Source organism: Mustela nigripes, chromosome 16 (assembly GCF_022355385.1).
Source record: "Mustela nigripes isolate SB6536 chromosome 16, MUSNIG.SB6536, whole genome shotgun sequence".
Lineage (NCBI taxonomy): Eukaryota > Metazoa > Chordata > Mammalia > Carnivora > Mustelidae > Mustela > Mustela nigripes.
This window is the reverse complement of record NC_081572.1, coordinates 42,500,577-42,515,825: the sequence shown is the minus strand read 5'-3', so window position 1 is coordinate 42,515,825 and position 15,249 is coordinate 42,500,577. Positions and strand designations below refer to the sequence as shown.

Below are 15,249 nucleotides of genomic sequence, written 5' to 3'. Positions count from 1 at the left end.
AAAAAAAAAAAAAGACATGATTGGGGCCCCTGGGTGGCTCAGTCACAGACTGAGCATCTGACATTTGATTTCGGATCAGGTCATGCTCTCAGGGTCCATGAGATCAGCCCTGTGTCCTGTTCCATGCTCAGCAGGGAGTCTGCTTGGGATTCTCTCTCCCTCTGCCCCTTCCCCACCCCCTGTACTCAAGCTTGCACACACTCACTCTCTATCTAATAAATAAATAAATCTTTAAAAAGACATTATTGTGACAAACTGGAATAATCTGAATATACACCGTATATTTGATAAGAATATCATATTGTTATATTTCCTGTCATACTTTTACTGTGTCTAGTGAGATAATGTCCTTGCTCTCAGGCAATACATGCTTCAGTATTTACAGTCATGTCTGCAACTAATTCAAACACTTCAGGGGATATCGAGTGAATGTCTATGTAATACAGCAATGTTACATATACATATATGTATAACATACATATATGTTATATGTGTTAACTGGTGAATCTTCTTAAGGAGTACAATGGGAATTCATTATACAAGTCCAGCAATTTCCAAATAATTTTGTATTTCTCAAAATAAAAAGATAGGAAATAAAGGGCAACAATGCCAGGGTGCCTCTACAGGTCAAGGCTACCACCAGCATGACAAAGCTGCCCACTTGGGAGGATCCAAAAGTGCAGGAGGTAAAAGTTCTGTGCTTAAAGTTGCAGCCCATCATTATGAGGCTAAGTGTGAAAAACCCAGCAAGGAGTTCATGCTCCAGGGGCTCACAGTGGGGCTCAGTTGGTGGAACATATATATGACTATTGATCTCAGAGTTTAAGTTTGAGCCTCATGTTTGGTGTAGTGATTACTTTAAAATCTTAAAAAAAAAAAACAACTTCATACTTTGCTGCTGAAAAGAGAAAGATCTGTGGTAGTGTTTTTTTAAAAAAAGCAAGTTTGTCAACAAGTGTGCTCTGGACTTCTTTGGGCAGATGAGGTTTCCTGTGTGGAGCTTTTAAGGAATAAACAGACCTGTATTAATTATTCCAGCCTGAGTTTTTTTTTTTTTTTTAAGATTTTATTTATTTATTCGATAGAGAGAGATCACAAGTAGATAGAGAGGCAAGCAGAGAGAGAGAGAGAGAGGGAAGCAGGCTCCCCACTGAGCAGAGAGCCCGATGCGGGATTTGATCCCAGGACCCCGAGATCATGACCTGAGCCGAAGGCAGCGGCCTAACCCACTGAGCCACCCAGGCACCCCTGAGATTATTTCTTTATTGTTGCAAACAGCAGGAAAAATCTGAGGAGTGTGTTGGACAAACTGGACTTAGTGCAACATGACCTGAAAGAGCTGCCAGAGGTCACCAAGGGAAACAGACTGACCTTTACTAGAGTATCTCTATCACTCAAGACTAAGACCAGAGGCCACTCCCTGAGATAGAAGATCCTAAACATGCCAAATAGGGAAGCTGCCCTTTTTTCTGAACCACAGAAAGATGGGCCTACCAACCACACTCAGACACGAGTCCAGACAGTAACTTATGTAAACTCCCATGCAGTTTAAATTGACCAATAAAAGTGTTCTTTCTGGGATCACAAACATTAACAAAAAAGTTAATTTATGTGATTTGGCAGTTATTCTATACCATTTCCTCGCCATTAAAATGTTTAAAGGACAAAAATAATAAAATTTCAAAAATTTAAAGTTGGGGAAGGGGGAATACCAGAAATAACCTATAAGTCCAATAGTTTGATAACTAAAAGCTCACTGAAAGAATGAGAAAGTATCACTTCCAATTATAATTTAAAACATAGTAATCTACTGCTCCCCCTGCTTGTGCTCTGACAAATAAATAAAATATTTTTGAAAAATGTATGAGAAATAAGAATGTATGCTAACTCACATTTCCAGAAAGCAATGCAGGACCAGGCATCAATATAAAAGCCCTCCAGCCCTTTGACTCAACTCTACCTCTAGAAACTAAAAAAATAATCAAAACAAAAATGTTCACAACAGAATTATTTATAAAAGCAAAACAGCCAGAAACAATCTCAAGGTCTATCACTACAGACATGAGTAAATGAAACTATCTGACAAATTTTTTTTTAAGTCATTTTTAAATTTTTGGTTTTAAAGAATATTAATGGCATGGGAATGGGGCCTCAATAAAAGCTTTAATAAACTGTACAATGCATTTTTAAAAATATGTATAAATAACATTTATTATATCCTAAGCACTATATTATGTACATTATATCCATTACCTAATTTATTCTCTCTTTTTTTAAGATTTATTTGAGAGAGAGAGCACGAGTGGGAGGGGCAGGAGAGGTTCAAGAAGATTCCTAACTCAGTGAGTGAGGACCCCAAAACCAGGCTTAATCTCACAACACTGAAATGAGGACCTGAGCCAAAAACAAGAGATGGTTGCCCAACTGACTGTACCACTCGGGCGCCCCTAATTTATTCTTTTATTTTTTTAGATATTTTATTTATTTTAGAGGGAGAACACAAGTGTAGGGAAGATCAGAGGGAGAGGAACAAGTAGACTCTGTGCTGAGCAGAGAGCCCCCCGGCAAGGCTCCATCTCAGGACCCGAGATCACAGCCTGAGTGGAGATCAAGAGTCAGATGCTCAACCGACTAAGCCACCCAGGCACCCCCTTAATTTATTCCCTTACAGGCACTATTAAGTAGCTCTTAAGTAGATATGTTAAGAGGATTCAGATTTTTCATTAAGTAAATAAAGTACCTGGCACACAACAAATAGTAATACTTATTTTTATATCCCCATATTACAGATTTTAAAACTCAAGTGTCAGAGAAATTAAGTGATCTGCTAAAATCACATAGCTAAGGGGCATGTGGGTGGCTCCCTCTCCCTCCGCTTCTTTCTCCCTCTCTTAGTTACTGACACTCAAATCTTTTTAAAAAATCACATGGCTAATAAGCAGTGGAACAAAAATTTGAACCCACAGGATTTAATTCTAGAAGTTCCTAGAGAATCCTGAGAATCTAGAGAATCTTTTTTTTTTTTTAAGGATTTTATTTATGAGAGAACACAAGCAGATGGAAGAGCAGAGGGAGAAGCAGACTCCCCACTCAGCAAGAAGCCTGATTTGGGACTTGATCTCAGGACCCTGGGATCATAATCTAATCTAAGCCAAAGGCTTAACTGACTGAGCCACCCAGGTGCCCCTAGAATCTCCATTCTTCACTATTATGCTATACAATGTCTATACATTAAAAATACACAGAAGCAGTAGTAAAGGAAATACACCAAAACAGTAATATCTCTAGGTGGTAAAAGCAGTGATGGCTTTTAACTTCCAAATGTTCTACATTTATAAATGAATTACTTTTAAAACTATTTTTTCCAGAGAACTTAAAAAATATCAGTAATACAGGGGCACCTGGCTGGCTGGCTCAGTTGGTGGAGCATGCAACTCTTAATGTCAGGGTTGTAAGTTCAAGTCCCATGCTGGGTATAGAGATTACTTAAAAATAAAATCATTTTTTACATAAAATCTTTTTGAAAATATCAGTAACACAAATATCAATAGTATAATACCTAGGAGATATAAAATCTGCATCAAAAGCTTATTTAGTCTTGTTAGTTCAGTACCACAATACCTTCAAGAATGGCAACATTTTCTGAAAAAGGGAAACTTGATCAAAGCTCAACAAACAAAATGTAATAATCTTAGAATAGTTTTTAAATTATTTAAAGACTTCTTGGTTATTGTATCTTCTGTTTTCCGAGAAAATATAAAGATAATAGTTAAAATATCCAATATGTCCAAATTCATAAAATAATGTTATGGTGATTTAAGAGTGCAGCATCAAATGAATATGATGAAGAAATAAAAAACATTTTGCTTCTGGTATAACTATTCCCATCGTACACCTATAGTAACTCGGATAACTGTAGTTTAGATAAGCCAAGAATAATTCCTTCATTAACAAAAGGAAGGAAATATTTACTTAAATATTCAAAACAGATTGTTCTTAGGGGCACCTTGATGGCTCAAATAACTGAAAGACAAACTCTATTTACATTCTTTTTTATTAACAGTAATTCAAGGGGCACCTGGGTGGCTCAGTGGGTTAAGCCTCTGCCTTCAGCTCAAGTCATGATCTCAGGGTCCTGGGACTGAGCCCCACATCAGGCTCTCTACTCAGCGGGGAGCCTGCTTCCCCCCACTTTCTCTCTGCCTGCCTCCTCTCTGCCTTCCTGTGATTTCTCTGTCAAATAAATAAATAAAATCTTTAAAACAACAACAGTAATTCAAGAGATAACAACTGTGATAAAGCCCTGGAAAAGTACCGATCAGCTACGTCATTACAGACAGAAGAATGGACAGCCAATTTATTTCTTACATAGAAAGTTCAAAGGTACTATAAAACTACATATTTGACATCTCCACTTGAATATCTCAAAAGCACTTTTAACTCAACATAATCTAATCATTTAAACTAATCTACCTTTTGTGTGTCCTATATAAAAAATAGTGAACGTATCCAACCTAATATATCCAATTCAGCAATTCGGAAACCTAAGAATTATTTTTTGACAATTCCCTTTCCTTCACTCAAAACTCAATCGATCATCATGTCTTGTAGATTTGTCCTCCCAAAACTTTCTCAAATTGACCCACTTTACTACATCTCCACAATCCCCTCCTTATTCCATCCACACTACCACCATACCTAATTCGGGCTATCTTACTATAACAACTTCCTAAATGGTTATTGCATCCACTCTTGGCTCTTCTCAAATCCAATCTACTACTACAACCTTTCAAAATGCCAATCTGATTATGTCATTTTCTCTAGGTGTTCAATGCCTTTACACTGTATTTCAGTTGAAACAAAAACCATTAACATTTATGGAACTGCATCATCTGACTCTATCCACCTAATCTTTAGTCTCAACTCCAACTTCCTGTGCTCTGATAACATAGGCCTTGCAATTTATTGTCACACTCCTTTTACCACAGAACCTTGAACACACAGGTTCTAGAATTATATTGTCTAAGTCCCCAAACCGGATCTACACAACATACTAACTCTGGGAAGTTAACTTATAGGAAAGAAACTTAATCTCTCTGACCTCAGCCTTCCCAACTCTACAATAGGGGAAATGATAATATCTATGGGGGGGGGGGGGTATTACGGAGGTTAAATCAAATATGTATAGAGAACATATTGCTCATAATCAGTAAGTACTTCATGCCAAACTCCTCTACTTTATTTTCTTATTTTTCTTGATTTAAGTTTTTATTTTAATTCCAGTATAGTTAAAGTGTTACAGTAGTTTCATGTGTACAATATTCAGCAATTCCAGGGCGCATCATAAGTGTACTCCTTAAATCCCCACACCCTTCTCCCTTCTGGTAACCATCAGCTTGTTTACTATAGTCAAGAGTCTGTTTTCTGGTTTATCTCTCTCATTTCTTTTTCCTTTGCATGTTTGTTTCTTAAATTCCACATAAATGATATCATATGGTATTTGTCTTTCTCTGACATATTTCACTTAGCATTATACTCTCTAGTTCCATCTATGCTGATGCAAATGGCAAGATTTCATTCCATTTTATAGCTGATTAATATTCTATTTTGTATATATATTCATTCACCTATCAATGAACATGTGGCTACATCGATAATCTAGCTTTTACAAACAATGCAGCAATAAACATGGGGTACATGTATCCCATTCGATTTGTGTTTCTGTATTTTGAGGGTAAATACTCAATAGTATAATTACTGGATCATAGGGTAATTCTATTTTTAACTTTTTTTTTTTAAGTTTTATTTACTTAAGTAATCTATACACCCAACATGGAGTGTATCGACCCCAAGATCAAGAGTTGTATACTCCTCTGGCTAAGCCAGACAGGCACTCTATTTTTTAACTTTTTGAGTAACCTCCATACTGTTTTTCACACCAGCTGCACCAGTTTGCATTCCCACCAATAGTCCACAAGGGTTCCTCTTAATCCACACCCTTGACAACACTTGTTATTTCCTGTCTTTTTTATTTTAGCTGTACTGACAGGTATGAGGTGGTATCTCATTATAGTTTTGATCTGCATTTCCCTGATGATAAGTGATGTTGATGAAGCATCTTTACTCATGTGTCTGTTGGCCATCTGTATGTCTTTGGAGAAATGTCTGTACATGTCTTCTGCCCATTATTTCTTTTTGTTTGTTTGTTTTTTAAAGATTTTTTATTCATTTATTTGACAGACAGAGACCACAAGTAGACAGAGAGGCAGGCAGAGAGAGAGGAAGGGAAGCAAGCTCCCTGCTGAGCAGAGAGCCCAACTCAGGGCTGGATCCCAGGACCCGGCAATCTTGACCTGAGCCAAAGGCAGAGGCTTTAACCCACTCAGCCACCCAGGCACCCCACTTTTCTCTTTTCTTTGTAAGCTCTATGCCAAGCTGGGATTTGAACCCATGACACCTAAAATCAAAAGTCACATGCTCTACCATTTGAGCCAGGCAGGTATCCTTCCTCCTCCCCATTTTTTAATCGGATTACTTGTTTTTTGGGTGTTGAGTTGTATCAGTTCTTTTATGTATTTTTGGATACTCTTTATCAGATATGTCATTTGCAAATATCTTTTCTGATTCAGTAGGTTGCCATTTAGTTTTATTGATTGTTTCCTTCACTGTGCGTAAGTTTTTTATTTTGATGTTGTCTAAACTCCTCTATTTTCTTCTATCTCTGGTTATCATCTCCAGTGGGAAACTTCCCAACCTTATTCTTCTTCAAGGCACAATTAACTGCTTTTATGTGTGTGTGTAATGCTTCTATAAGGTTTGCTTATATTCAATTAACACTTATCTCACCTCACTGTTTACTAATCTAGCTTATCCTACTACTAGGTGAGTTCCTTAAAGGCAGAGGCTCTCTTACTAATCTTTGAAACTGATGTAACTAACACAACGATTCTAATAGGCATTCAAGAAATATCAGAGTGAATACAGGAATCAGGTAAACAATGAAAAATATGGTTTTAATACAAGAATTTTGACAGTAAATAAAAAGATTCTATGTATACTTATGTTTTTTTTCAAAGTATGGTACATAGCCACCTGTGTAAAAACTGCCCAGTATGCTTTTAAAATGCATACCTCTGGCCCCTCATCAAACCTACAATTTTTCATAAACTTTTTTTTTTGTAAACCAAAGATTTAAAGTTGCTAGACTAAATAATGAATTAACACAATTACAAGATATAATTTAAGAAAATGACTAGTACAATGGTCAAACATTATACTTCAAAGTCCTTAAGAGTAATGAAGTCATTTAATAGAACCTACTATTGAATCAGAGTCAATTATTTGTAAGCCAAGACTACTGGCAGGTTGTATCCAACATTTCTGAGAATGTGGAGAATAGGAGAATCTGAGGGAAGGATGCCTGGGTGGCTCAGCTGGTTGAGTATCTGCTTTCAGCTCAGGTCATTATCTCAGAGTCCTGGGATTGAGTCCAGCATCAGCCTCCCTGCTCAGCCAGGAGCCTGCTTCTCCCTCTGTCTTGCACTCCCCCTATTTGTCCTCTCTGTCTCTGACAAAGACATAAAAATAAATAAAATCTTTAAAAAAAAAAAAAAGAGAGAGAGAGAGAAAATCTAAGAGATAAAATACAACTGTCTGGAGATTATTTCTAACAGGATATTCTCCTTAACCTAGATTGGAAGTGAAAAGGTGCAACAATTTAAAATATAAACAATTTAATCTACATCAAATTATGCCTAAACCTGAGAAGCACTAATAAACAACAAAATATAAACTATTTGGACTATTTAGGATATATCCGCTCTCAATTATCTCCATTACAAGAGCACCTGGGTGGCTCAGTTATTAAGCATCTGCCTTCCACTCAGTGGGATCCAGCCCTGTACCGCATCGGGCTCCCTGCTCAACAGGAAGCCTGCTTCTCTTCCTCTCCCACTCCCCCTGCTTGTGTTCCCTCGCTTGTTGTGTCTCTATCAAATAAAGAAATAATTAATTTTTTAAAAATCTCCATTATATATTCCACTATAATAAGATCCACCTTTAAATTACATTTCTAAGCTTTGTGTTCTCCTTAATATCCCCCCCAAAAAAACACAATTTAACATACACATATTTTATTACTTTCCTTTCAATAATTATGCAACTGACAAACTGTGAACTAATATTTGCAGAGAAAATTAGTCAAAACAAAACAACCCCTGCCTTTTTGTCATTTTTTTTGTTCAAACAGAAAGAAAAGCTCTTGTGAGTTTTCCCAAATCTCAGTATACGGTTTTCCTTCAATACTTAAGTACAGTTACAAGATAAAAATTGAATTTTTTTACTGTCAACAAGATCTGGCATATTGATTAGATCTTAAAATCGCTTTCAAAATAAAAATTGAGCATACTGTGTGATATATAAACAGACTCAGAACAGCAAAATTATAAAAGTACCTTAGATATCCTTTAAGTCAATATTTACATTATGGATAAGGGTCTGAAAGGTTGAGTGGTTACCTAAGGTCAGACTAACAGAACTGGAATTAAAAATCTAAATTTACTAAATGTAAGGTAATATCTTGAACTGCATCCTGGAATAGGAAAAAGGACATCAGGGGAAAAAATATGGATAAATCTGAATAAAGTCAATAATTTAGTTAATAGTTTCATATCAATATTAACTTCTTAGCTTTGACAAATATATCCCTTGTTATTTAAAACATTAATATTAGAGGAAGCTAGGTGAAAGGTACATGAGAACTCTCTATACTAGCTGTAATTTTTCTGTAAATCTAAAATTTTAAAAATAAAAACAAAAGGCTTACTTTAAAAACTCTAAATCTAGGGGCGCCTGGGTGGCTCAGTGGGTTGGGCCTCTGCCTTCGGCTCAGATAGTGATCCCGGAGTCCTGGGATCAGGCCTCACGTCAAGCTCTCTGCTCGGCTGGGGGCCCGCTTTCCCCTCTCTCTCTGCCTGCCTATCTGCCTGCTTGTGATCTCTGTCAAATAAATAAATAAAAATCTTAAAAAAACAAACAAACAAACAACAAAAAAAAACCCCTCTAAATCTAAAACTAATTTCTTGACTAAGGTCAGGGCTATGAGATCAAGCCCCATACAGGGTCCCACACTGTGTGGAGTCTGCTTAAGACTCTCCCCCACTCTCCCTGTTTCCCATCCCCTCACGTACTTGAGCACTCATGCGCCCACACTCTCTCTCTCTCTCAAAAATAAAAGAGAGAGAGAGAGAGAGAGACACTGTCAATTCATTCCTGATATCAATATCCCAGGAACTCCCAGGCTGACTCTCCGATCCTTCTTTTGAGTCTATGAGCAATTTGGTAGCCTTACAATAAGTTTCTCTTCTCCTTAAGACACACAAAGTCACTCTTCCGCAGGCAAACAAAGACCATAATGGATACAGCACTCTTGACTCATTTAAGATCTCTAAAGCACCTCGAAAGTATAATGCAATCCTCCTGCTCAAAAATTTTAAATGACCCAAAACTTCCCACTACTGGAATCTTCTCTAGGGGAACTTTCCAGGGTTCTCCCCATCTGGGTCCAACAGACATTTCTGAACTTATTTCTCACCAATGGCATCATATATACTAGTGTTATTTTCTCCATATGGAATGCTATCCCACCATCTCTGCCTATAAATCTTATCCACCCTTCCAAGTCTACTTCAATTATTCCCTTGTGTGTAAATTCTTATCAACTCCACTAACACACCAAGATACTGTTTAAAAAAAAATCCCCACACCACTCTGCAGCTATTTTATTACATATTCTGCATTCACTTATCTCTATATGGATTATATTCTTCCACTGACCCCACTAACTCTTTCAAAAGGCAAAAGAAGGAGAATAAATATGTCAAGGATGTGCTGTCACAATGTAATCAAGAATAGTATCTCCCAGGGTGCCTGGGTGGCTCAGCTGGTTAAGCGTCTGCCTTCAGCTTGGGTCATGATCCCAATCAGGCCCCACACTGGGCTCCCTGCTCAGTGGGGAGCCTGCTTCTCCCTCTGCCTGCTGGTCCCTCTACTTGTACTCTCTGCCAAATAAATAAAATCTCACCAAAAAAAGAAGAAGAAGAAGAAGAATAGAATCACCAGGGGCACCTGGCTGGGTCAGTCAGAGGATATGACTCTTGGTCTCAGGGCTTTAAGTTGAGCCCCAAGCTGGGTATAGAGACTACTTAAATAAAACTTAAAAAAGAAGAAGAAGAAGAGGAAGACGACAATGACGATGATAACTATCACAATATTGGCTATAATATTATGAAAAAATTTAAACCAATTTTTTAAAAAACTTGGTATATGCAAATTTGGGATCAACTGCTTCCGAGCAGTATGGCAGAGTAACTGGGACAGGATTTATTTTCCTATCTTAAGACCTGAAGAACTGGAAAAATATAAAATTCCTTTTCAGGTAACACATGACCGCAATCTTTGAGAGAAGTGAAACAAGGTAAATTCTTTGGTTACTTGCTTTCTACCTAGAAACACTCCAGAATGTAGCACAGGCAAAGGGATTCCAAGTAAAGCATAGCACTCTCTAATCTAAGACAACAAACATAAGCGTTTAGGAAGGCCAAGCCAACTGAAATAGAGAAAGTGGACTTTCTAAATAAAGAATTCCAGAACTGTTTAAGGGATGCCTTCCAATATTTTGCCAAATTAAGTTCCACATGCATAGGGTAAAACTCCGATAAGGCCAGGCAAAGAACAACTATTAGGGAGCTAAACTGCCAGAAGTCACACAGGCTGGAAGATGTCTTGAGTTCTAACTCAACCACCATGGAGAGTCCTTGTTGAAGACTTATGGCACTCAGCAGAGTGATCATAACTTAATAGTAAGGATCATAACTGCAAAAGGATCAAGGATCATAACTTAATAGTAAAGCTAAATTAGCCATAGAAAATAAAGACTATTCTAAATTTACCTTAATGAAGCTTAAAAACATCCCTGAAAGGACTAAGCGGATCCACAAGTAACTGCCCATTAGAAGAAAGTTTAACATTCTTTAAAGACAGACAAAAAAATTCAGCACACACACAAAAAAAGTGACAACATGCTACACTCAAAGGTATACCAAAAACTGCTGGCTTCAGCAGCATATATACTAAAATTACAATGACACAGAGAAGATTAGCATGGCTCCTGTGCAAGGATGACATGCAAATTCAGGAATGCCTCCATTACAAAAAAAAAAAAAAAAAAAAAAAAAAATATATATATATATATATATATATATATATATATATATATATATATATCCAGGGGTGCCTGGATGGCCCAATCAGTGGAGCATGCAATTCCTGATCTCAAGAGTTGTAAGTTTAAGTCCCATATTGGGTATAAAGATTACTTAAAAATAAAATCTTTTCAAAAAATGCAAATTTAAAAAAAAAAAAAAAAAGACATACCAAAAATCCCAGGAAATGTCATCCATAACCGGCAGAAAAACTGATCAACAAAAATAGACCTCAGAATGAAAGGGCAATTAGTGGAAAAAGGCATCAGTTATTCTAAATATCTATAAGCATTTAAATAAGAATATACACAAAATGAGGAGAGAAAATAAAAAGGAAAAAAAACAAAACAGAACAAAATGGAACTTCAGAAGATGAAAAACACAATTTAATTTAAAAATGCACTAGATAGGACTAACAGTGTATATGACGCTGAAGAAAACACATAAATTTTTAAAAGATCCATTAATATGGAGACATGAAAATAAGAACTAACCATATAATGTACAGACAAAAAAAGAAAAAATATATATATAGGATCACAGTGACTGTGGGGCAATATGAAGTGGTCTAACATACATGCAACTGGAGTACCACATGAGAGGGTGAGCTAAAAAAATTATTAGAAGAAATAATGACCAAAAATTTAATTTTGATGGAAACTATAATCCCACAGATTCAAGAAACTCAATAAATAAACACTTCCATAATAACTTCAAATGAAGATGAAGGTACAGCACAGTAAACTTACTGAAAAATCAATAATAATAAAAGTCTTAAGACTCATCAAAGAAGACATATTTCCCACAGAGAAACAAAAATAAGAATGACTGCTGAATTCTCATCTGAAATTGTACAAGTCAAAAACATAATGGCATGATATCTCTCATGTACTTAAAAAAACGGTCAATGCAGACTACCAGATGCAGTAAAATTTTACTTTAAAATTGAAGGTGATTCTACACACCTATCAGAATGTCGAAAATTAAAAAAAAAAAAAGCAATTATAACACCAAATGCTATGAAATAAGCTAGTCACAAAAGGCCAAATACTATATGATTCCTTTCAAATACTATATAATTCCAAGGGGTTGGGGAGAGGGGGAAATGAGGAATAATTTTTTAATTGATACAGAATTTTAACTGGGGAAAGATAAGAAGTTTTGGAAATGGCTGGTAGAGAAAGTGGCACAACAATGTGAAGGCACTTAATGCCAAAGAACTATACACTTTTTTTTTAAGAGTTTATTTAGGGGCGCCTGTGTGGCTCAGATGGTTATGCATCTGCCTTCAGCTCATGGCCCCAAGGTCCTGGGACCGAGTCCCATGTCTGACTCCCTGCTCTACAGAGAGCCTGCTCCTCCCTCTCCCTCTGCCTGCTGCTCCTTCTGCTTGTGCGCACTCTCTCTGTCAGTCAAATAAATAAATAAAATCTAAAAAAAAAAAAAAGATTTTATTTATTTGGTGGAGAGAAAGAGAGAGAAAGGAGGAGAACACAAGCAGGGGAAGTGGGACAGGAAGAAGTAGGTTCCCCGCTGGGCAGGGAGCCCCACTCGGGGCTCAAATCCTAGGACTCTGGGATCATGACCTGAGCCAAAAGCAGACACTTCACAACTGAGCCAACCAGGTGCCCCACACAGAACGATACACTTAAAAATGGCTAAAATAAATTTTATGCTACATGTATTTCCCACAATTGAAAAAATGCTAGTGAAGATATGAAGAAACTGAATTACTCACATACTCTTAGTAGAAATATAAAGATATTTATTTATTTGAGGGAGAGAGAGAGAAAGAGAGCACAGAACACATGCTAGGCAGAAGAAGAGGCAGAGAGACAGAGCCTCAAGCAGACCCTATGCCCAGCGTAGACCCTGAAGCAGGGCTTGATCCTACAACCCTGAGATCATGACCGGAGTTGAAACCAAGAGTCCAAGCCTCAACTGAATGAGCCACCCAAGCTCCCCTCATTAGTAAAAATGCAAACTGTTACCGACACTCTAGAAAAGTATGGCAGGTTCTTACAAAACTAAACATGTATGGTATAGGACCCAACAACTGAACTCTTGGATATTTATCCCAGATAAGCAAAACATATTCACACAAAACCTATTAACACTTGTATGCTTGTACTTCATTTGAAGTAACAAAAAACTGGGAAACACCCAAACATCTTTCAGTAAGTAAATGGTTAAACAAAACATGGTACATACATACTGTAAACAACTACTTTGCAATAAGAACAAACCACTGGTGCATTTAACAACTTAGATGAATCTCAAGCAAATCATTCTAAGTGAGAAGAAGCTTATTTCAAAAAGTATAAACTGTGTAATTCCACACAATCTCTAAATGTCAAAACTGTAGAGATAAAGAACACAAGTGATTTCCAGGAGTTGGGGTGGGTAAGGGAGAAAGGTAGCTGTGACAATAATGGCAGCACAAGTGAGCCTTGTGATGGAACTATTTTGTATTAACTGTGATAGCTGTCGTAGGAATCTACACGTGATAAAACTGCACAGAACTAAATATATATACATAGAGGAGCACCTGCAGCTGGGGTTGAGTGACTGCCTTTGGCTTGGGTCATGATCCCCAGGTACTGGGACTGACCTCCGCACTGGGCTCTCTGCTCAGTGGGGAGCCTGCTTCTCTCTCTCCCGCTCCTCCTGCTTGTGCTCTATCAAATGAATAAAATCTTCAAAAAACAAACTCACACATAAAGGAGTTAAGCAAAACTGGTGAAATTTGAATAAGGTCAAGTGAACTGTATCAGTGTCAATTTCCTGCTTGGGATATTACACTATAGTTACCCAAGATGTTAACCACTGGGGGAACCTGGGTGAAGAGTCGGTAAGATCTCTCTGTATTATTTCTCATGATTGCATATGAATCTACAATTAGATCAAACAAAGGGTTTCTTTCAATTAAGGTTAAATAATTATCAAGCAAAAACTGTGAAAATTCATTAATAGCAGATGTGCACTATAAAAAATGTTAAAGTAGGGTGCCTGGGTAGCTCAGTTGGTTAAGCGCCTGCCTTCAGCTCAGGTCATAATCCCAAGGTCCTGGGATCGAGCCCTGCATCTGGCTCCCTGCTGAGTGGAGAGCTAGGTTCTCCCTCTTCCACCCCCTGCTTGTGCTCTCCCTCTTGCTATCACTCTTTCTCAAATAAATAAACAAAATCTTTAAGGAAAAAAAAAAGAAGAAGAAAAATATGAGAGTACATACCCAAAACTGAAAGCAGGGGCTCAAAAGAGATACTTGTATACCACTATTCATAGCAGCAATACTCACAAGAACCGAAAGATAGAAACAACCCAAAATCTATCAATAGATAAACAAACAGGGGTGCCTAGATAGCTCAGTTGGTTGGGCATCCGACTCCTGATTTCAGCTCAGGTCATGATCTCGGGGTCATGGGACGGAGCCCCACGTGGGCTATGCACTCAGCACCGAGTCTGCTTGAGATTCTCTCTCCCTACCTCTCTGTCCCCACCATCTCTCCCTCTCTCTGTCGAATAAATCTTTAAAAACATAGATGAACAAACAAATGAACATGTGAGATACACACACACACACACACACAAAATGGGAGTTTTCAACCTTTTAAAAGGAATAAAATTCTAAGATACACAACTACAAAAATGAGCCATGAAAATATTATGCTAAGTACAATAAGCCAGACCCTGAAGGACAAATACTGTATGACTCCACTTATATTAGCTACCTAGAAAATGTAAATGAATAAAGACAGAAAGAACAGAGGTTACCAGGCCCAGGGAAGGTGGGATTGGGATGGAAGCTGTGCTTTAATGAATACACAGATTCTGTTTTGGATGATTAAAAAAAAAGTTCTAGAAATGAATACGGGCAATGGTTACACAACACTGTGAGTACATTTAATGCCACTGAACTATACACTTTAAAATGGTTCATTTTCTGTTATGCATATTTTAACACAACTGTTTAAAGAATGATGAAATGTTA

At 37.3% G+C, this 15,249-nt stretch overlaps 1 protein-coding gene and 1 non-coding gene across 3 annotated transcripts in view; one reads left to right on the top strand and one right to left on the bottom strand.

Moving 5' to 3' along the window:
* TAOK1 (TAO kinase 1) overlaps positions 1 to 15,249 on the bottom strand; it is a 167,472-nt gene that overhangs the window by 124,645 nt on the left and 27,578 nt on the right. The gene's annotated exons all lie outside the window — the stretch shown is intronic.
* LOC132004589 (U6 spliceosomal RNA) lies at positions 11,106 to 11,212 on the top strand. Its single transcript, XR_009400551.1, has one exon. It is a non-coding gene; the product is annotated as a U6 spliceosomal RNA (small nuclear RNA).